General features: G+C 36.6%; 1 protein-coding gene across 1 annotated transcript in view; it reads right to left on the bottom strand.

Moving 5' to 3' along the window:
* GALNTL6 (polypeptide N-acetylgalactosaminyltransferase like 6) overlaps positions 1 to 24,368 on the bottom strand; it is a 488,603-nt gene that overhangs the window by 238,874 nt on the left and 225,361 nt on the right. The window lies entirely within an intron of this gene.

Here is a 24,368-nt window from a genome sequence, read left to right on the forward strand (position 1 = left end):
AGAAGACAGTTAAACCAGATAATTGCATCAAATATAGAATAATATGGACTGACATTTCAGGTCTAATCAGGAAAAAAATAGTACTGTGCTACAAACTAAACGATGGCCAGGACTGTATCAGTGTGATATGCTAGTGGGCATTAGAAAGGTTTGTGGGTAGGAAACATTACAAAATCCGGAATGATTTCATTTCCTATGCCATTTACGTAAATTTCAAGTCAGGACACAATTTCAAAGACTTATTTTTTTATATCATAAGTGCTATATGTTAGTACATAGTGAAGAATATTACATGAAGAGAAACAAGTTCTCGTTTGATCCTGAGTAATACTCAAGATATGGTATGAATAATTTAATGCAACTTCCACACAGACTTTTAAATTACCTATATTACACATTTTTTGCAGAATAGTGAAGGAAGATAGTCAAAGAAGAATTACATCAAAATAAGAAAGTTCAGTAAGAGAATGTTAAGAGGAGCATCTCAAAGGGTAAAAAGCACCCCTGAAGCATTGAGGGATCTTTGGTTTTGGTAGTCTTTGTTCTGTTTGAAACAAACTACACTTCAGTCTCAGAGCAATGAATGTACGACAAATTAAAAAAAGAGAGAGTGAGAGGAAGAAGTCTGCCTGGTCAAACAGCAAGGCATTAAAGCCTGTTTAAAATAAGGTTATACTCCAAGTCAAATGTAAATGATTAAAAAACCTCATGGCTGGAAAATTGAGTGTCCTACCTCAAGAAGGTAGGACAAAAAAAGAAAAAAAAATATGTTGAGGAACAGCTCAACAGCAAACGTATACGTGCTTAATAATAAATTATTTTCCAAAGAGGGAAGCTTGTCAAAAGTAAAACTACTGTATAAAAGCAATCAGATAGGACAACTGTAGAAATCTATACAAGTTATGTGGCATCTGCAATCCACTGTAGAAGAGTTTGTGGTGATTTTCACATTACAACTTCTACTTATCACAGATATGGTGGAAGATCTGTCTTGAAATGAATCAGTAGTAGAAGCAGCTGTAAAACATGTTTATAATACAATCACTATCAGAATGCCAGAAACAGAGGCTGTTCCATTTGGAGTTTAAGGGAACCCTAGGATGAAATGGCTGAATTGCAACCGCAGCACATAAACTATCACTTAGTATTTTGACACTAGAGAAACAGTAGGTGGCAAATACAGCCTCAGTATTTAAGGAGAGTGTGTTTGCAGGATCTGGGAAAATACAGCTCCGGAAGTCTGACACCAGTATCCGAAAACCTGTTAGAAAATGCAAAAAACTACAGAATTTATGCACATATGGATATCATCCTACAGAATCTATAGGGTTTTTTTACCAAACAGAAAAAGAGAAAGCAACTGAAATGCTGGGGGGGGGGGGGGCATTCCTTTCGTGAAAGGATTAATGCCTAATCACAAGATTAATGGTAGGCAAATTGCTAGTTTTCACATCAGAGGGAAGCCAACACTGGAATTCCAAAGATCTATTTAAGGACTGCTTTTCAACTTCATATATGATTCAAAAAAGAGTTAATAGGGAAACGTCAATTTTTTGCTGACAAAAAGGCTAGTAAAAGAGACTCTAAATTATTCCATCAATAACTGGATGGCAGATGAACTTCAGCGTAGATAAACAAAATAACTCACATGGGAAAGAAAAGGCTAACTTCAAATACGTGATGGACTGAGCTGACAACTACTACTATGCAGAAAAAAAATTATTGATACTAGATATAGACAGACATGTCAGTGGAAATGACAGCTCAATGTTCACTAGTAATCAAAACAAGAAATAGAACACTAAGAAAATATAACACCTCTTTATGCCACTCAAACCTGTTGTGTGCCTGTATTATCTACAGCGCTCTCTCTGCCATCACCCAAGATATAGGATAGCTAGAAACAGCGAAAGAAAGAGCAAAAGAGATGGTAGAAAAAAATATTTCTGAACAAGGAATGATAGGAATGGTAGATAGACTAAGAGTCTTCAGTGTAGAAAAGAGGTGACTGAAGGCTGATGGCAACCCTGACAAGTGAAATCATGAACAATGGAAGAAAGGTAGAGAGATAACCCTGCTTTTGTTTACCGATTCTTCTAATACAAGAACTGACAAGTATCGAAGCAAATGAAAGTGAACATTGAGAAGAATACTATAATGATGATTACGACATAAGCCTACACTGCTAATATTACACTCGCTGGTGATTACTCCATAGAGGTTGTTGAGAAACTCTCTATTCTTTTCATCTCATTAGCGTTTAGACATTTTATTTGAGATAGTTTTAAAGATACACATATGACTTTACTGGGCGATTTACACTGCTTAAAAATCAGTATTTGTATTTGTTATTTTTGTATGATTGTCGCAAATACCACAGCTTTTGATAAATTCACTTCACTGAGATGAAATAAGTTGCTATTACATTTCCCAGGCAAAAAGCAAACATTTTAGAACATTTTAAAATCCCAATATGAGAGAATCAACCTAATACCTACGTAAGAGTATGCTTTCTTTAAAGCCCAACTGTAATAATACTGAGCTCGTGATGAAACTTGCCTTAAAAAGATCTTAAGCATTTCATACAAGCAATGGGCCACTAAAGGTGTTTTGTAGAAGTACAGTCTAGAGTTTTTTGCAAGCAAACTTTAAGAAGTTATTTAGATCAGTAATACACTAGAAGAATATCTGCAGTGAAAAACATTCAGCTGTGATCAGGCAATCCAACCAGACCTGGTAGATCTTAAATTTGCATATTTGAGGCTTACAAAAGATATAAAAAATTGCAATGGGGGGGGGCAGAGGGGTTGTTTATTTTGCTTTCAACTGGAACTCAAAGTACGCAGATTAGCAGAGATGATAAAGTACTTTAAAATCAACTCAAGATAATAGGCTTGTTTAATATATACATAGACATATATAAACAGTTACATAAATAAAATCATTATGAAGACCAAGAAAGATATTACTACTTTCACAACCAAAAATACATTTAAAAACAGTAAAAAGCATTTGTGGGGATGCAATCCTAACACAACTATTTAAAGAGAACCGTTTGCTGCCCACAGATCTGGTTCATGCCTCAATAAATATGAGGGTAAGTAGAAACACAAATGCTGCAAAGTGGACCTGGGGAATTTTGTTTTTCAAACATACACAAGCTTCTCTGAATTCTTTTGCAAAATGTTACCAATTTGCTACTATGTTTCCATTCCTTATCTCTCCCAATTTCATGTCAGAAATAAAGTAATTCTCTCCCAGTTTCTTATGATAAAGAAAGTAATTCACATTAACTCTTTTGGCTCTCATCTTCACAAGGCAAACAAAACCACTAACTAGGGAGGGAGGTGCCAGGATGCTTTAATATACACTACTGGCTTTCACCTCCAAAAATTAAGTTTGACTCATGTTTCATAACTGGAATAAATTTGGTTGCCTGGGTTGTGACAATTAATCCTAGGAAATGACAAGAAAGACAAAATGAGCAACATTCACTGATCTAAAGAGTCCAGGAATTAAAGTCTGTACATAGCTAAATGGGGAATTAATTGAAATTAAATGAAGTTTCCAAACCATGATCCAATTCTAATAAAAGTGCTTTAAGAAGTACTGAGACTCATGCTATACACATCGACATTCACGCTTTAGAAGGAAACTTTAAGAACAGAGTTAGAAGCATGGGGTTAACAGTGCACATAGGCATGAAACAGGAACCATTAACCTCTTTAAATGATCATTTACTACTTGGAATACCATAGTTTTCAGAATATGTAGTGTTAGAAAATTTTGCAAGCTATTTCCATGGAAAACTACATGCATTTCCAAGAAGGTACCACCTGTCACACAAAATGAGACAGGAATTAAATAATTCATTAACAGAAAAGCATAACTGCCTCACATAATGGCAAGCTTCATTCAGACTAAGGCATTCTTTAATATTCAAGCCATCGCTACCTTTAAAAGACACAATTAATATTAATTGTTTGTGAGGCAACCCATTTCTTTATATTTTTATGTGCTTTGTAGTAATTCCTACATGCATCAGTTGAGATCACGACCATGCTAGACATACAGAGACACATCCACCCCAAAACCAGTTCTTGCTTCAGAGAATCTGCAGCTGACTGCAGGATCATACAATAGGATAAAACGATAACTGAAGAAACTCAGCCCTAAGAGGGCCATTGGCATTTATTTCTTTTCTTATTTTACCTTACTGTTGCAGTACTCCCATCTGTCCACCTGCAAGACATTTGTGTGCATCTAAAAACTTTTTGGAGAAGTATTAAAAACATAGTCTCAAGGATAGTTTAACAGTGTGTTTCTAAAAAAAAAAGTTTCCCTTGTGTCATAATTTCTGCCATTATTGAAAGAATTTTGCCATTGTTATTAATGGGCAGTTAGGAACTACCTAGAGCATAAAATGTCTCCAAAAATATAAAGTGAATAGAGATGCTGTGCTGTAAGTTTCAGTAGATAATTTCTTAAGAAACATTAAAAGCCAAATTTGAGTTAATGCCTAGAATAATGATCACTTCTGAGAGATAAGAGCAATAGAGCAATTAGGTTTAGCTAAGTCAGAAGGCAGCCAAGACAACTGTGCCCATACACGTGCTGAATTCAGACTCCTGAGAAGATTATTTTAATTCTCCTACATTCCCTGCTTAGCTGTCACAACATCTATGTAAACACATACAAGTTGAAGACTGTCTCTTAAATTGTAGCATTATTGCAAAAGTGTTAAGGAACAGGTAGGAGCAGAAAGGAATAAAACCTGTATTTTATTCAAGTCTACTTTCTTCTCCTATGTAACTTGGTCAGGTCAGAAAGCCCCTAGCATTTCATTTTCACATGTAACACTGTAACATCATTAAAGATCTAATTTTTTTTAAAAAAAAAAAAAACAAAATGAGGAGATCCTTGGATAAAAGTACAAAGCTTTAGAAATTGTGCAGACAACATAACCTATTTTCACTTCCTTTCTTGAAAGTTAACAGCAAAAGACTCCAGTGTCTGAACCGCTAAAATCAACATTCTCCTCACAAGGCAAATGGATTGTTCACGATCATCTGTCTAGCAGCATACTCCAGACGTGTGACCACATTTAATGCAGAAATTATACTTGATCTGCAGCCTACAAGTCTGGTAGATGCCGGATGGATAAGAAATGCATGTATAGTTTCTTGTTCAGTGTTTAAAATAGCAATACATTACAAACTGCAGTATACTTTGTACAACATCATATGCTAAATGTAATTAGTTGCTATGAAAGTATGTGCTTTAAAAGTTAAGAAGATGTTTTAAGTAACCATAATGGTCTAAGAGGAAAGTTAAGCACTGATAACGTCAAGAATTTGTTATGCCTTTTTGTCCTTTACTTTTTCATTGTCTTTTCTCACTTCAGTCACGACCTACAGTCAGCTTAAATCACACCTGACAACCCTGCAGAAAGGCTGTAAAAGCAGCAATTAGGAACACTGAAAACACCCAAATAATTTATTGTCACCCCGGGAGCAATTTGTGTCTGTTACTAAAAACCGCTAGAGTCCATCACATCACAAGACAGTCCCAGACCAAGCTGTCTCTCAACATCAAGAAAGAAAATCGGGGAAGCGCTGGCAAGGAGGGGAGAAATGAGCAGAGCCTGTGGCAAAGCCCTTGTTGAGGCATCAGGAAAAAGGGGAGCATTCGGAGTAACTGGTCCTCTTCTTCCTATCACAGATAACTCCTTCCTGTCCACCCCCGCCATCCTCATTTTACATTCTGGCTGCAATGCTCAACTTTTCTGAAAAAACCCAAGCAGAGTTAAACAAATTTCCGTAATGAGTGAGGAGACATTGAGCAGTGATAATTGGTTTTAAGGATCAAGTGCACCAAGTGAAGGTCCTCTCATTTATTTACTTCCTTTATAACATAATTTATGCTATGCTGCTGTACTGGTATATTCACTAATATCCTGAAGTGTTACTCTTTTGTAACATTTACTTTATGGAAAAATTAAACTGATAGTTGAATAATTTATTCTATTAAAACCAATTTCAGTGCTCAACTACAGTTCTATGACCAAAATAACTTTACCATTTTAACCCTTTGGTCATAATCGATGATTTTAATGTTTTATCAAATCCTTTTCAAACCCGATTTTTATGCTGAGGCTAGACATAATCTGAAACTGCAGATCATTGATATAATGCCAATAAGGTCAGCCAAATTATGGAAGCAACTTGCTCTACATAGCTGCTGACCTTCCACTTCAGTGTAAGGTCAAGAAGCCTAACATGATTCACCTCAGTGTTTATCCTGCATTAAACAACTAAGGAAACCCCTTTAGAAGATTGTATCACTTCAGTGTGGGCAGTTTTATTAGTATAAAAGCATTTATACTGTTAACTTTTTTCCCAATACGTGATACTTACCTAAGTTGCTGTAACAGCAGTATAGTGACACTCCAGGTATTGTAAACTGCAGGGAAAATATCATCCCTAGACATTTTATTCTGCTGAATGCAGGCTTAAGGAAAACATATGTCCTGCCTTAGGTTCCTGCAGTGACCTACTTGAGGCATGCCCACCCAAACCAATTTTCTTAAGGTTTGCAACCTCTACAGAACTGAGATTAAAACAGAAGCTAAAACTGCAGTGGCCATTAAAAAAAAAAGGAACAGAGAAATACATGGTCATTCAAGTAATAGCCATATTCCCAAGATGGCGGGTATTTGACAGCAATAAAACATAGGCATAAGGGGAAGACCTTAACTTTCTCCAGCAAACTGCAAAAACAATTTAAACTTTCCGTATTACGCATTGTTTGTGTTGTGCCACTAGAGTACACCACACTTTATACATATCTTGTTTTCATTGCATCCCACAGCCAACAAACATTTGTCTTACTATTCAAACGTTGGAGTCATTAACATGTGCTTTGAGGCACCACAAACCAAATGTTACAATTGCTGTGTGATAATCTGCTGGCAAGGCAAGAGATCCGATCAGAGCGCTAGGGAACTGTGTAGAGTTTAAAACACAAACCAAGCATGAATGCATGCAAATCTTGAGGCCCACCTGAGAACGTTCCCACAGCAAATCGCTTTTTCTCTGCTCGTATTATGTTAACAATAAGATGTTAACGTAAGACGTTCTGTGCCTGTAGAGTATCACTGGATACCAACAGCAGCGATACCCATTTGGCATGAAGCTTCTCAAATGCATAATCTTATCTGCTGGGTTAGCATTCCAGCTGGCTGGAGCTACTTCTGGGCAAAGTAGTGAATGAGATGCTTTCCCTAGTATGAGACCATTATACAAAGCAACAAGAATTTTAAGGAGGCTAAGTTCATTCTGCTCAATTAGATAAGATGATGTTGGTTTTCCTGTTGAAAAGCAATTGGAAAAAGACAAAAATAAAATTAGATTATGACACTGGCAAAGCAAATTTACTGCACAATATCAAAATACCAGGCAGACAAGAAAGGCTTCAGAGTTAAGTAAGCTCACAGACATCCAACATCAAGAAATGAAATTCAAGACAGATCTTAAAGACAATTTAAAAAGCTGAAAACAGGATTAAGCTAAAAACCCCTCTAAGACATCCTCCAATTTAACGTAAGTTTCTTATATCAGATTGCTCAACTGAAAAGGGATAACCTGAAATGTCCAAGGAAAATTCTGAATATCTGTTTACCAGAAATTCTATTTAATTGCCTTGTACTTTAATTTTTGCTCCACTCTTGAGTACGAAGTTTCCATTCATACTCAAATTCTTCATATATTTCCTAAACCAGCAAAAGTCACAGTGCTTAGCTGTACTCATCAGAAAGGATATAAAATTTATCAAGAGCACCCATCTCTCACCAGCTTTCAGCATAAAATTAGACAGCTTTATATACTGGAAGTCCCACTGATGTAAACAGGAAGAAATAATGTAATCAACGTAAGAATCAGTAAGATGTATTATTCCCTAATTTTTTCTTTAAATACAAAGTTTTTCATTTTGGTTGTTTTTTTTTTTTTTTTTTTTTCCCCCTAAATGAATTTCAGAAGACAGCTACTTAGCACTAAAAACTCAAAGAACATAGAGCAAAAATCACGATGCTGCATTTGACAACTTTGTGTATCCACGGGATATAATTAATATAAATTATGAAATTAGAATTAAAATGGTAATTTTCATTAGAAAGATACACAACATGAAAGCAACAATACCATCTTAATGCTTTTTGAAACTCTACTGTCTAGGTGCCATCATATCCCTGTGTGCCCTACAAAGTTGCCCAACCCAGAAGGGATAAATAGATCCATGTATAGTTAGAAACAAATGTTCCTGTTGCAATGAATGCAAAGACAGCTTATTTCTTCTTGTTTCCACACGATAAATTTCTCACTTAGGTTTCACCCTTAAGGTTATTTGCTTTTCATTATCATCACTTGCATAGATTTTTCTGGTTCAATTTTAAAAGGAAACTGTCTAGGTGAATACTATACTCTCTTGGCTAATTCTTCTAGCTTACTCTTCCTCATACATAATCAATCTATTCTAAGCCTTTCCTTGTAAAACAGGCGATATACCAAGGAACAACATGCCTTCTGGGACAAAGATTACATCACTGACTTTTTACCTTAACACATCAATCACTCTACTTCAATTCTCCTTGACAACTACTAGTCCCCTAAAGCCATGCAGGAAACCAGCAAAGAATGGCATTTTATATCATCCCAGAGCTGCTTCACCAGAGACCCAGAAATGAGCCGTTTTGCATCTCTTTGATTTCTCATGGCTTAATCTAAGTATTTTAATTAGCCCTTGCACTTTCTCAGTCTTACGCAAAGAAGGAAAATCAGATTTGCAGGTCATTATTATCAGCCACGTTAATCCATTTCCCTCTGCATTCACTGTGCTTGGCCAGGTCTGGGTGCCAGCCAGCCAACCATCACTTTCATGAGAAACAGCGAGGAAGCTGTTAACTCCTGGTCAGAGATATTGACCTCAATCCTGAAGCAACTTAGTTCTATTTAAATATGAAAGAAAACACAAAATGCCCATTCCAGCACTTTTCAGTAATACTTCTTAGGAAACCGGGTAAAAGCAAGTGTGTTGCTCATCAAAGCCTCAATGCATTTCTTCATGCAGTGCATTTCTGTAACTAATTTAAAGCAGAGAACTGGCATGCCACAGAAGAGGCATGCTCATTTTTGTTATTTTAGAACAACTTATGCTTTCAAAAAACATACTTACTAAACATCTTTCTTATTTTATACATTGACAAGCCAATAAAAGAGTAATTGAATTCAAGAACAATTTCCATAAATCTAATATTACTGGTTTTCCTGTGTAATACTTCTAAAAGCAACTGTTAAAATAATATATATATTTGGCAGCAATCCACAAAGTTGTATTTGAACATTCAATCAGAATCTTTTTACAGCAAGATACTCTTTGAATGATTCAGAAAGTGTTATATAATACTTTTCACAACATGGCTTTGAATAAAACAGTCAAATAAATGAGCATGCCACTATCAAACAACCAAAATCACTCACAGTTCTGGACTTGTTTTTTTTAAATATGCCTCTGAGCGATTTGGAATACTAAATTTACTAGATTGTTTATATTTTCATCTAATACTTAAATAATTCCATTTACGCTCACAAATATGTTAGAGATTGTGCTAGTTTTGGCTGGGGTAGAGTTAATTTTCTTCATAGTAGCTAGTATGGGGCTATGTTTTGGATCTGTGCTGGAAACAGTGTTGATAACACAGGGATGTTTTTGTTCTTGCTGAGCAGTGCTTACACAGGGTCAAGGCTTTTTCTGCTTCTCACCCCACCCCACCAGCGAGGAGGCTGGGGGTGCACAAGAAGCTGGGAAGGGACACGGCTGGGACAGCTGACCCCAACTGACCAAAGGGCTATTCCATACCATATGGCGTCATGCTCAGCATAGAAAGCTGGGGAAGAAGAAGGAAGGGGGGGACGTTCAGAGTGATGGTGTTTGTCTTCCCAAGCAACCATTATGGGTGATGGAGCCCTGCTTTCCTGGAGATGGCTGAACACCTGCCTGCCCATGGGAAGCAGTGAATGAATTCCTTGTTTTGCTTTGCTTGCGTGCATGGCTTTTGCTTTCCCTATTAAACTGTCTTTATCTCAACCCGTGAGTTTTCTCTTTTACTGTTCTGATTCTCTCCCCCATCCCACTGGAGGGAAGTGAGCGAGCAGCTGGGTGGTGCTCAGTTGACGGATGGGGTTAAAACACGACAGAGATATATTGTACCAACGAGATTTTTATATCACATACTAGTCAGAAACACTAAGGTAACCTTATCATTGCAAAGCTCTGTCCAGCTATCTAAAGCAGACAGGAAGAATTGCAATTATATATTGTATTTGTATATAAATATCATCAGAAAATCTGCTTTTACCTTTACAGCAAATGGGAACTGGCTTTTAGACATCTGATCAATACCCGATTATTACGTTGAGAAATTAAAAGAAATACTGCTGATTCATCTTAAAATGCAACCCTATGCAGAAAGATAGAACGAAAAAAGCAAATGCATCTCAAAGGTTAAAATAACTGTAATAACAACTATGTTTTCTGGTCTGACGTGAGTTTTTCTACCAGGCACCCCTTTTTCCTATGATCCCCCTCTGCATTTCCTGCAAAACAGATTCTCATTCTTGTCTTTCAGCTCCCTACAGGTTGTACTGATCAAGTTCCCCTTTCATACATATTTTTCCAAGAATGACTTCACCACCATCCCTATTCCTTCACCTCAATTACTGAAACCTGGAATCATTCAGTTTTCCTGGGGTTTTATAGCCCATTCCATAGCTCTGAAGGGGTTTCAGCTTCAGGGACACTCTTTTTGGGACAAAAATCTAAAACAAGCAAGAAAATCTGTTTCCCATGATGCTAAAGAAGACAGCCTGAAGGAGGAGAGTGAAGACAGGAAACAGAGAGACAATTTCTTTCTCCTCCACTACTTACCTGTTGTATGCAGGTGGGGATGTAATTTTGTTTGCAGGGTTCTGCTGCCTCATCCGTATTTACCTTTTTATGACAAGAAGGCATACACATTCAAGTGGCTTTACAGCAAACACTGTGCAAGATTCATTACCAACAAACCACATATGCACCTGCAATACGACTTATAATAACAAGAGAGGTTAGACTGGCAGTTAAAAAAAAAATAGCACCTTAGAGTTAAAAAGCATTTTATACAGGCTAGTATGCAGTTAGATCACTGTACCCTGACTTCCCTCACAGCTCATGCTGCTGCTTGTGTAATGCAGGAGCACCATGCGAGTTACTATTTTCACATCACAAAGAGACCGTGAGGCAACCAATATATTAGAAGAGAAGGTGACACTATCCTGTGAGCCTAGTAAATAGTCAGCTGAAATAAAACATCATCTGCCTAAAGGAAAACTGATTGCAAAATAGACTGAAAACAAAATGAGCATGCCCCATTTTTTCAAAGATTTCATAACAGAGCATACAGTCCTTTCTTTCTGGGTTTTTTTGTTGTTGTTTGGTTGGGTTTTTTTGGTACTAGTTCTTGGGCATGAGATGGGTTTGATTTTTTTTCTGACCTAAAGCAGGTTGCTAAACTTCAGCCCAGTATGTACAAACTTAATTATCCTACAAGAGCTACAAGCCATTGCGTCACAGATTTTTTTCAGTCAACATAATTGTTTTATACTAGGAGAAGCCTATCCCTTCTAGTGGGCTTTACATACATTCTGAAACTTTCTGTTTTTCCAAAGAGGAAAAAGAAAAACCACTACAGCAGAGGGGAATTCAAGTGATTGTCCATATCAAAAAGGAAGACTTGACACCATGACCAACAAATGGACTAAAATAGTTTACTGTTTGATATTTGCATACAGTTTACAGAATTTCACACCTCTTTGAAGGGCTTCCAAACTCTATCCCACTGAAATAAAGGGAACTTGCTTTTAATTGCATTTTTTATAACTATAGTTATTTTACTGTCATTCATAATGAAGTCATAGCATTTTACAATACATAATGTTTGGCAGGTACAGCATAAGTTGTCCCTTCCAAGAAACAAAGTTGAAATAGATCACAAAAAAAGCCCCAACAAAACCAAAACACGACCCCCCCCCCCCCAAAAAAAAAAAAAAAGTGGGGACATGAGAAAGGGGAAGAAGAAATTAGCTCACGGTTCTTGTTGAAGTTCTAAATTTGGTTAAAATTACCTCAACCTAGCAACACTTACAAGACTCTACAGAAATAAACCATTCAGTTCAAAAGTAATAATCACCAACCGCCTTCAAAATTTCATCACCTGTACTACAGGAGTACGCATTTTTAAAAAAAAAAAGTAAAGGCACTGTCAATTTGTTTTAGGTTTAGTGCCCTTACACTCACAGCTGGCATCCAGATTGTCCCTCACTGGTTAAGAGCATGTTTAACTTTCTTCCAAAGGAAAAAAGCCCAGGCAGTATGTCCAAAGAGGATATTTAAGCTCCTGTTAATAACACTCTGCCTAGATGCACATATTTTAATTTGTCCTATAGTACACTTTGATGCCGTTTTCATGTATTATTACAGTTTGTAGCACAAAATCTATTTCCTGTTATTAATATCAAACTGCCAACAGAAAAACAGAAGAACGAGGTTGCAGATAAGAAGCAAGCACTTCAATTAGTGTTTTCAAATACGTTCAAGGACAGCCATAGTTTTAGACTCAAATATAAATTCGGATTATTTTCTTTTTTCCATTCATTAGCATAATCTAGCATTGCTTTCTTCAGTTAAAAATTGCAATAGGTAAACCACTCAAAAAAGAACAAGACAAACATCTGTTCTGAATTATTTTGCAGTGCTAAAGGATACTGACTTCAATATCATTACATTTGTTTGTACATAGTATCTCTTTCTTTCTACACACCTAGAACTACTTTATGGAAGAGACTGTGGGACTAAGATCCTTGAGTAATTTTTTTTCAACTCTCATCTAAATGAATCAGTTGTACTTGAAACGTGTTTTAAAGCACCATCACTTTCCATTAGAACTGCATAACATTTTTAAAAAGAAACTTTGTGAAGTCAGAATATTTACAAATTTGTGTTAAACATGAGCAGCTTTCCTTTTTGACTAGAAATACTGTGCCAGCAATACAGAAAATGCTGCAAAAGGCAAAGGGAAGTTGCTCACAGCTACTCTGTGGAGCTGCAGCAGAAACAACTGCTACTCATATATGTCAGTGGAAGTTAGAAATCTTATGCCGTATTAATTCTCCTTTAACTCGCCTTCTCCATCAATACTGGTTTTCAATCAGAAGGATGATATATCATGTGACTTTTAAAATGGAAGACATATATACTTTCATTTTTGTCAGAAAGAAAACTTTAATGGTGTTTTGGCCTTTAAGATTACGGGATACATATGATACCTAGAAAGGATCCCCACTCTTATAAAATACCCCCTTCTCAGCCAGCTATTATACAGGCTGCATTCCCTAGAGGCAATGATAATTAATTAGTTGACCAGAACATTTAGAAATCCTTAAAGAAAAAGCAAGAGAACTCAAATCTGACACTTCTTACAATAAAATACTGGTCTGAACAGGCAATCACTTTACTCAATATAGCCAGCGGACATGAGAAAAATCCATGAGGCATAGGAGGGCTCTCTTCAAAAGACTTCCACACCTGCAAACATCTAAAGACAATTAATTTGGGTCTCTTCTGCAATTAAATCAGGCAGAAATGGAGTAAGACAGCAAACTCGTGTATATCCTGCTAAATCTAAAGCAACGCTTGCTATTTTGATAGCTGTGCACAAACAGCACCTTTACAAAGAATGTCAACTCTGTTTTCTAAATTAGTTGTGTTGCCCTTCAAACGAAGGGGAAAATGACACCTTAGCCACACATCCTCTTCCAGATTTGTTGAGAGATTTCTACCTATTAAAGATTATTAGGTCCCTAGTAAAGAATCAACATTTTGCCTGCAAATTATTATTATGCACTCCCTCTGATTATTTTTTTCAGAGCTAGAAAATATTGTAGAAAAGTATCCTGACCTAGCAGTAAGAGAAATTAGCGTATATATCTTAAAAAAACCAGAATAAACCAAAACCAAAATACCCCTCCTCAAACCCCCCCACCCCCCACCTCTCTGACAATAGCAATACTCACTCAAGCTTCCAAACCCAGAAATCAGCAGAGACTGGAAATCTGCATCCCTGAATGCCATGCATGTATTTGCAGTATGTTATACAGGTGTAAATAGAAGCGTTCTCTCCATCACATAAAAGCAAAATCCCTAACAATTACCTGTTCTAAATGGTTAGGATTTTCCATATTGTGTAGTGAACTCTGCTTTGCTGAAACACTGCAGGAGTCTGGCCTTTCTCAAGTCTGGGTGGTCTGGTCACCTCTCCAGCCAGTGTTACATTATGGAATAAAATACCACCAATAGACTGACAATACTGCCTCCAAACAAGCTTTACATTATATATTAGCTTCTTTTTTTTTAAAACTTTTTTTTTTTTAAAGACAGATGCATGCATTTTATTTTCATTATTAGCTTCATTTCAGGTTTGAAGCATTTGTCCTAATGCTTATTTCTTGAATTTGTGCACAGGGAGGGCAGATATGGAGGTTCCTACAGCAGGTGAACAAAGGTTGCTAAGTCACTGACCATAAATGAAATAAACAGATTTGTTTGCCTCTGTGTGCTGTCTGTGTCTCAGTGGAATTATGCAGCAGCCCTGCAAAGCTGAAAAAAACTGAAGCATGTGTTCTCACAATGCATAAGCATACAACAGCATAAAAAAGGAAAAAATAAAAAAATATTTTTTTAAAAAAATCACTATCCCAGATAAAAATATTTTATATCTGTAACTTGGGAAGGCAGAGGGGAATGCTCAAAAGCTCGTGGCATGTACCAAATCATCTTGCTTCTGGCACTCTCTTCTTCAGCAAAATCTTCCACTGTATGTAGAACTTACTCTAATTTGGAAAGCCTGATCTGACCCAGTCCTATTAAAATAAATCCTTTATAATTGCTAGATACAAATTATTGATGTTTTGTTCACAAATCAGCAATATTTAAAGAACAAACTGTGCATGACAGATTCATTAAAGTGTTCAGCCATTTATAAACTTCATAAAATTGCCCATCTGCCTGAAAGATGCATGAGCTCAGTTTGGGAAAACAGCACATACAGAAAAGCCCCCAAAGTTGACTGAAACGTCTGGATAGTGATTTCTGAGAGCAACAAAATATTCCTTTCAAGCTAATCAAAATTATAATTGTATTTTTGTACACGAAGATTTGTAACTAGACAATTCCATACGTCATTACTGCCTCCTGTGAGACATCCAAGATGCACAGAGCAATGAACAAACACGCATAAGTACACTTTTGATTTTTGACTGCACAAAATAAAAATCTGCATAAACACATACAACACTAAACAAAATAGATGCTTTTGGCAACAGGGCCTTCATTTATGCAGTATAAATAAATTAAATAAATACAGATAATGGTGGAACTGCTTGCCATTATCCAGGAAAGAATCATCAGAAACAAATGCTGTCAAATTATGTATTGTGTTATCTCAACAGAAAAACATCAAGATTAAATGAATACAAATGAATTGCAGCTCTTTTAATACTCATAGAAAATATTCTCTAGGCTTTTTTTATTTGTTTGTTTTGACAGAAATAGCATATACCAGAGCTTTAATGGAAACTGAAATTATTTTCTGTTTTACTCTATGTCTGAAGCAAGGTCAGAATAGCTATTAGAGCTCTTTAAACATTTCTGATTTTGTCAGGGTTACCAAATTAATAGGACAGGACAAACCTTTGTTCCTCACATATAAAGCTTTGAAGGCATTCATTTGCTAAACTCATTACAGGATTTTTCTTTCTCTAGGTCGTGTTAAGACTTGAAAATTAAACACTCACTAGGAATCCTACATATAAGAAGCAGTCTAGAAAAGACACCAGCATTTAGTTTGGAAAAAAATGCATGTAGTTAGCAACATTCTCCCAGCCATCTCCCAGAGAAATGATTAGAAGCTACTATCTACACCCAGTATCTGACTGTAAGGGCTTTTACAGGCCAATACACAGTGTTTTACTACCAGAACTCTGGGTTAAAATTATCTTACAAGTGACAATCATAATTTCCTGCTTTGGTTATCTCATAGTTTTCCTTATACTACCCACCTTTATTTCTTGCCTGTATGTCAAGTTTGGTACCAGCGAATGAACAGGAAAATAAGAGGTCATTTATACTATTGATAATATATTTGGAATAATGTTAGTATTTCGTTACTAACATTAGTGGGGGGAGGGGGAAGGACAAACCAAACCACTAAGCATTTATAATACGTTAAAAAAAATGTGAAAGTTTTTCTGAAGTTCTTTTCTTTAAGATGTATAAAATGTAACTCATGGCATGCACAATGCTATTGCCTGTTCCTTTAAGGATGTTATTATTTTGCTCAGTGATTATAAGCCTACTTGAAAGTCTGCATTCAGGAAAAGGGAAAGATTATTTTTAAAGTCTACTTAGGTGAACTCAAATGTTGCAGTTAAGACAACCTTGGCTGTAACAAACTACCATCTTCAGAAAGACTACCAAGATGTTAATTCAAAAGATCGTCACACCTTATTAAACTGCATTTAACTTTGAAAACTGAAAACTGCTAGCCCTTTCTGTGTACAATAAGAAGATAATGAGTTATTTAAAGCAAGGATAACATTGAAACAACAGTCAGGTATGAAAAAGATAATGAATACATTTCAATTTTAAATTAAAAGAAAGCTTCTAAATAACAGACAACTAATGTTTGGCAAGAACCTTTTATGTTGATACTAGGGCAAAACCTAGTTGATTAGCTTATGAAGAATAGTACTGCATAAGATCTCAGGCCTGTACTCCTGACACCTGATAACAAAGAACGACCCAGAAAAGAAAATTTGATCAGTTTAGATGGACTGCTTGCAAGAGGTCCAAAGCAATGGACTTCAACCGCTATCCCACATAATCTGACTACAGGTTTTCATGCTGAATACTTTAGTCAGGAGACATATCGTCCAAAGATGTAAAAGTTAATTAACGTCTCCATTACACTACTCACTGAAGTTGTTGACGTAATACATTTGGAGTACTAGCTAAGAATTGCTAAACACCAACGAGATTCCCGAGATCACCTAATTCATAGCATCAACTCTGACATTTAAAAAAAATAATTAAAAAAAAGAGAATAGTTTTCTTGAAACTTATAACACTAAAAGAGAGGAAAGAATGTAGAGAAATGTGTAAGGACTTTATCTTTTCCAATTTTTCAGCTACTAATGTGCATCTTCTCTGTAGTTCATTAATTATAATAGCTGAAGAAAGTAACCATGAGCTAATTGTTCAAGTCTCTTGTCAAGTTGTTTAATATATCACTGCAATATAATTATGCTTTTTCGAGTGGAAAGTAAACAGCTGATGTTTGGAAAAGCCAATGTAGAAACCAGTGTTTACTCAGGTTTAGAAATTTTCTTTCCTATTTATGAGATCAAATTTGAGTATTCCACATGAAGAATTTTTAAATAATTTCAGCCATAATTCAATTTAACCTTAAAGAAATGTAAATTAAAGCTGAGATGTGCAGTAGAAAATACAAAAAAAGAACACAAAACTAGCATACATTTAATTTACTACATGAATAAATATGCTTCTAGTATTTCAAGATTACTCAGAGTGCATATACTGATTTGTTTCAGAGTCTACGTAAGATATCTCATGAACGACACTCCATACAAGTATAGCATAAACATTTTTAGAAGTTAACACAGAGGACACAACCTTGCTAAGCACAGGCTGCCCATTGCTACCACCTTGTTTCTATCTTTAAAATTGTTTGCACGTTCACATGAGAAAGGGATGCAGCCTACAGCCATCAGCACGATGCACACCCAGCAAACATTTCATAGGATGAGCAAGCCAAGAAAGATTGACCAATACAGACCTTGTGGAAACACAACCTTCGTATTCTGACTCCACATCTATGATAACCAATTCAAGGAATTATGTGAAAAGTAAAAATTTGTTTTCATATTAATATTGCATGAGCGGGGTTTTCATTTTTACAGCTGAGTTGTATGAGTGCAGGCAGCATTGGGATGTGGGGGTACTCCTAACTTTCTCCCACAGCAGCCACGTTCCCAATCAATTCCGACTAGGTGAAGTGTACTATTTTAATTATTTGAAGTTCTTCCCACCTCTCCCTTTCTCACAACATGACAATATTCTTTTGCTCCAGCGAATGAAAAGCATTTTGAGATGGGCTGCAGATGCCTTCAAGATGACCGTTATTCTTCTGAGCTGAACTCTCCTCAACCTCAGAGTAATCCTTTGTTTTCCCATTGGTAAAGCCATTCTGACAAGTCAGAATGCCTTCAGTAATGAAACTGCTATTGCAAGGTACATCAAGGAGCTGAAGGCAAAAGCCTGTACTCTGTAATTTCAGAATAAAACCCCCTAACAGAACTCATAATATTAAATAATCAAAATTGAGAACAGACAGTGAAGAACAGAAAAGTTGGTATTACAGATTCAAATCAGTTTATTCCAACTCATGCTCGGATATCTTTTAAATTGTATGTGTTACACTGACACTACTTTATTTTGACCAAAAGCAAGTCCCAGTTTAATAAAATTCAAATAACAGCTGAGTGCATTATAGAGGAAATGAAAGAGGCATTTTATAGCTCGATAACTCAAGTATAAAAATGTAAATCCTGTGTTTAGTTAGATCTCTAGTCAATATAGACATCTTGAAATTGAATTTGTTTCGTTTTCTATTTGGCCTTTTACCTTTTTTTAAAGAATCTCCTTTTAAACATAGTGATGTATTGTTTTATCAACTTTGGATAAAAGGACTTAATTCTTAACCCTCTATGAGGGTCAGTCTCAATTTTTCTGATGTAGTGCACATGAAGCAGTAATATGCTAATGTTAAGGTCAACATTACTTCAAAATTTTGCTGCATTAAACTCTGCTCCTGTAAAGGTTTGCTTACTCTATTAGTGATATGAATAGTGCAGCTGAAGTTGTTGGGATCACTCTGGGTTCCAGGATGTACATTAAGCAGGGGTAAAGCCACTGCAAATTCTTTAGGGAATAGAAAACATCTATCTTTACCTTTGTATAATTACTTGACTGCAGCAATAAGTTTCCCAGTTGGTAAGGCTATGTGTCTCAGGTATAACTATTCAGCTATAAACCTATTAGGTATGTGGATTCACACCTACTTTCTTACACATAATGTCTATGTAAGTTAGGTCTACTATTGCAAATACCTGCCAACACTGCGGTTAATGAGAGCACACTTAACTTGACAAAAGTTTTCAAGATCGCAATGTTAGCTCTCTCAAGTTTACAGCTTTCAAATACCTAGGGTGTCAGCATCTAGATTTGGGATGACTTCTGGATGACGCTGATTCACTTGCAAGTCCTCCTTCTACGTATCATGTCTAGTGCAAGAATCATACTGTAATTGATAGGGTCACTGAGCAGCCTTATTACTAACAGCTCATTAATCCTTCCCAGGTTAAGAGGCAAAAACTGGGCTGGTCTAACAGATGCAGTATTGACTCTTGTTCTCAGCAGTCTCCCTTCTGTCCATGGTAGACCACAAGGACAGATACTTCAAGAAGACAAGAAGACAAGAATGGTAAACACTGAGAACGTTCTTCTGTGGCAAGACGAGTCTGTACACTTCATCCTTCAGGGGTGGCCCATTTTACATCACAGGCACAGATTGCTCCTTGCAAGCCACTTCCAGGTTCCCCAGCCTCCAGTTACTTTAGAAGATGGCAAGATCTGGCCTAGCACTTTCGGCTGATTGGAAACTTACTGCAGTGAACCACTCCCTACTGATATAACAATGCTTTTCACCAGAAACTTCTCTGGCAGAGCTCTATTTTGGGTAAACCGGGGGGGGGAGGGGGGAAGGAGGACTAATAAAATTCCATTTGCAAAAGCATATGCTTGTTTAATCACTGTTTTCATTGCAGTTCCACAGACACTCAGTTGTCCTTAGTAAAAAACAAAAAAAAAAAAAAAGAAAGATGACCATTTCAAATATTTTAGAACTAAACCAAGTACCAAGCCTTATCCAAGGACTTTTATTAGCATTTATTTTCTTATTACCTGATGTTTCTTTTTATTAACAATACCCAGCAGTCTGCTTGAGAAAGTTACCACACTCAGATTTTGGTTCCAAGTATGACATTGGCAGTCTCTCAAAGTTCTTGCCGATGTGATACACAAAACACAGTGACAAAAAAAGATAATGCAACTCCTCATGCCTTCTATTAGAGTAGGTGTGCCTCAAATTCAGTGTTCACTGCTTAGTTTTATTTTCATTCTCAACTGTTTCAAAATGAAGCGGATCTCTCTACTCTGTACCAAATGACTAGTGTTCTCCAGAGGACTGTTGTATATTGAAGTCACCTTGACTTAAGTGCACTGGTGTAAATATTGATGTACACATACTACAGCACTAACAAATTGTTTTCATCCATAAAGCTAAAACAGAATTAGCCTTAATTTTTCAACTGACTTACTTCAGTTTAGTGCTTAGTCAAGGCAACTGATTTCTGTGCACCTTTATCCCATTCCTTTTTAACTCTCAACACTTGTTCAATCTATCCTACTATACAGCAGGTGATTTCTGAAGTTTTTCCTATTGTATAAACTTCTAACCATGGGACATCTTATTTAGGTAGCAGAAAGTTGCATCAGCACAACTCTCCTATGATAGATATTTATGCTGTATGACATAATGCCAGAGACATGGTTAAGCTAGCATCAGTTCCAAAAGCAGTCTAGTCTCATAAGCACGGCATTTCTCCCCAGTTCATTAACCTTACTCAGCAGCAGTTGGGCACTTGTAACTTCACTTGGAACTCCCATTTTTAGGATAGTAATACCTGTAGAAGCAGGGATGCTCCTGCTTCTGCCTTTTTCCTCCCATGTTCTGCCACAAAGGGGTATTCTAATCACATAAGCAATGCTCAATATGCTCAATGTCCCATATCATCACAGCATGGAAAACAACAACAAAACAACCAAAACAAAAACCCTCACCATCAAATACAAACCCACTGATTTGTCACAAAATATTGCCATAAAATTACTTGCACAGAATTACTTTTCTGTATTTATAAAAGCTTGTTTCTCAGCTTTCTGAGAAGCCATAGACAGCTAGGCAGCTGTCAGCTTGCCATCAAGAGCAATCACTGTCCTCAGCCCCTCCATTCACCACCACTGCTGCCTCCACACGTACTATGGATGGCAGCTAGGGCTCCTCTCCCACTTCCAATATGTCTTGTCCAGGTTCTGACCAAACACTTTTTAGTTATATCCTTTCTATTCAAAGGAAAGGCACATCACAGCACATTTTCCTGGCTGAAGCCAGTTTGGCCATACACAGCACCAGGAGGCAATCCCAGACACCTCCACATTAATAATTAATAATGTCCCATTCCTTCACCTACTGTGTCTCTGGGAAGAGTGCTAACGAGCTGTGTCTATGTACTCCTTTGGATGCATTCAGCATGGATGTTGTTGGAAGCGTTCTGCTTGGTGCCACCGCAATTCCCACAAGCATACGCTTCTTTGAGGAGAAGGCTGTTTAGTTTTTAGAGACGGGCAGACATCCAAGTTCAAAAGTATAGCCTCTGATATACAAAGGTGGAGAATTATTGATATTTAAGAAAAACAAATCACTTGTGTAACTTTAAAGAGCTCAGCTTAAAAGAAAAGTCATTGAGCAATTATATACCATCTTGAAAAACAGGCTCCTAAACTTAAGGAAAGGGACAGACTTAAAAGCATTTTCTTTGGTAGAGCTTGACTTTCACAACATTACAACATCCACTTCCAATTTTCTTTTTTAGATGTTGTGTATTTTGACAACAATGGCAATATTTGGAGAAGTGAGTTTTCACCATATCAGAGAATTGCAGTCTATAGCAGAGGCTTCCTATGACAAGACACTCATTCATACAATATAACCTTCACTTTCATTTCATCAGAAAAGTTATATCCAGCCATGATCTGAAGCCAAGCATCCATAAATTGGAATCACAAGTGACATGTTACATAAACTAGCTGTCTGCAAGTAAAATACAGGGAATTTCATCTTCATGCAACAAATAGCACACATTTCTTGAGTGGGAAGTTGTGCAATCTGGTAAGAGTACTTCCCACTCAAGAAATATATTGCTTTTAGCACAAACTCCCTTACCCTACCGTTATTGTATGATAGCACCAATATAATTTACAGAACTACAGGTCAAAAAATTAAATTTAAATAAAAAATTTAAAAAGTAAAAATGAAATAAAATCAGACAACCTCTATATGGCCAAAAAGGGTTTGGCAGGCTATTAGGGTAATTGGGCCATAGATCAGATCTTCCTCCATGTTCACATAAAACAAAGCGTGTGACTGCTATTGAATTTCACTGACCAACTAAATCGAGCCCTGATCAAGTAGTCACAGGTTGGTTTTGCAGACTGACCTGCACGTTATCAATCTGGGCTATTCACAGAACAGCGATCTGGAGCAAAGTATATGGTACCTGATATGGGACAGCACGATACTCTGAAAATCAAATGAGTGGTGCAGAAAACAGAGCTAAACAAGAGGACAGAGGTAGGAGAACATAACAAGTGACAAAATGAGAAGGGACTGGCTCATCAACATGAATGAAAATTTCCCAGTTTGTCATCTTCCACCAAAACACCAGTTCATTGCCAGTGACAGAAACTAGTTCTGTCCTGCAAGAAGCTGTTGGCTGCTAAGTTTTCCAATTTATTCTCCTTGGCAAATCTGATCGATTTTTTGCCAACTAAAAAACTGCCCGATAATTGCTACTGCTAATAAATTAATTGTTGGCTGTGCCATTGTTTATTTTTTCTTATTATAGATGCTATACCAGTTAGAGAACTATGGGGTAAAGTAAAAATGCTTGGTAAGTCAATTTTACATGCATGGGCACATGCTGTGTTATTAACAGCTCACAGGCCTGACTATGCTAATAAAATCATTAAAACACAAAAGGAATAAAGGTTGATGTACAAACCTATCATGTGTTGGCGACCTACATGAATTGTTTAACTAATTATTTATACCAATCTATGTTGCCCCAAAGTTTTAAAACATTATTAGAATTTTTAGTATTCCTTTGTAAATGCAAGCTGTTGCATAACAGAACCAATGAAAACTTGCTTCCTTTTTCATTTTGTCCTTTCCTCCAAAACTGTTGCCCACATTCTGCTTCTTGCCATGTTTTCAGAGATCTGTCTGCCAACAGACCATAACTTCAGAGCAAGCTATGACAACAATAAACACCCCATCCCCAAAAATAAACCCGCAAACCAACCCCTCCCCTCCATTTCAAAACCTCCTCACAGAAAAAAAACCCTCCCAGAAAAGCAAGCCACTTTCCACAAGGCTCATTTTCCCAGAAACCAGGCTCACAATACCAGAGGTGCACACAAAACCACTGCAGAGATACCCGACACAGACATATGTTGGTACCGCCAACATAGAGGTGGTCATTTTCCATGGCAGATGACACTGAGTGAAACTCGTAGGTCTTTAATTTACACACAGTTTGGAATACAGGGCTTGCATCAATCAGGAATTGGAATTGCAACCAAAAACACATCACAAAGTCAGAAATATTCTGCATACCTTAGTATGCAAAGGTATGTGTATCATTAAACTTTCGTGAAAAATCTGTGGTACTTGGACCTAGACCTGAGTTATTCAGTGGAAGTTGCCAGTGAAGAACTGACTGCTAAATCAGTTGGGAAGAGGAAAACATTCTTAAATTTAAGTGTCTGCCAGCACACAGCATAGCCAGTTCGCTTATCAATAATAGCTTTCTAAGGCAAACTAAGTAGAAGTCTAATACTTGCCTCTCTTTTATAGAGCTTGTTAAGAGACAACGTTATTTCTTTTATGTATGGTAAAACTCCTGTAAACTCTAGATTCAGTTCCTTGTCACCTTGCCAGTACACACACCACCATTTGGCCATTTGTCTTTACCGTGTAAATCAAAAATGTTACTTTTGTTGAAACAAAGAGTTCCACTAATTCAATCAATTTTTGCCCTCCCATTCCTTCCCATTTTTAACTATATAAACTCTCTATAAATTATATGAATAAAGATAGTTTGCAACTTTGGGTACCTATATTTAAATCTACATTTCCTTCTGACTGTCACAGATGACTTTTTATATTCATGTAGTTTTTTAAATTAAATTTGTCCATAGCCAAATATTGCACTTCTAAATTTCATAACATTTGCTTACCT

The sequence above is a fragment of the Mycteria americana genome, chromosome 4, assembly GCF_035582795.1.
Source record: "Mycteria americana isolate JAX WOST 10 ecotype Jacksonville Zoo and Gardens chromosome 4, USCA_MyAme_1.0, whole genome shotgun sequence".
In the NCBI taxonomy this organism is placed as follows: Eukaryota; Metazoa; Chordata; class Aves; order Ciconiiformes; family Ciconiidae; genus Mycteria; species Mycteria americana.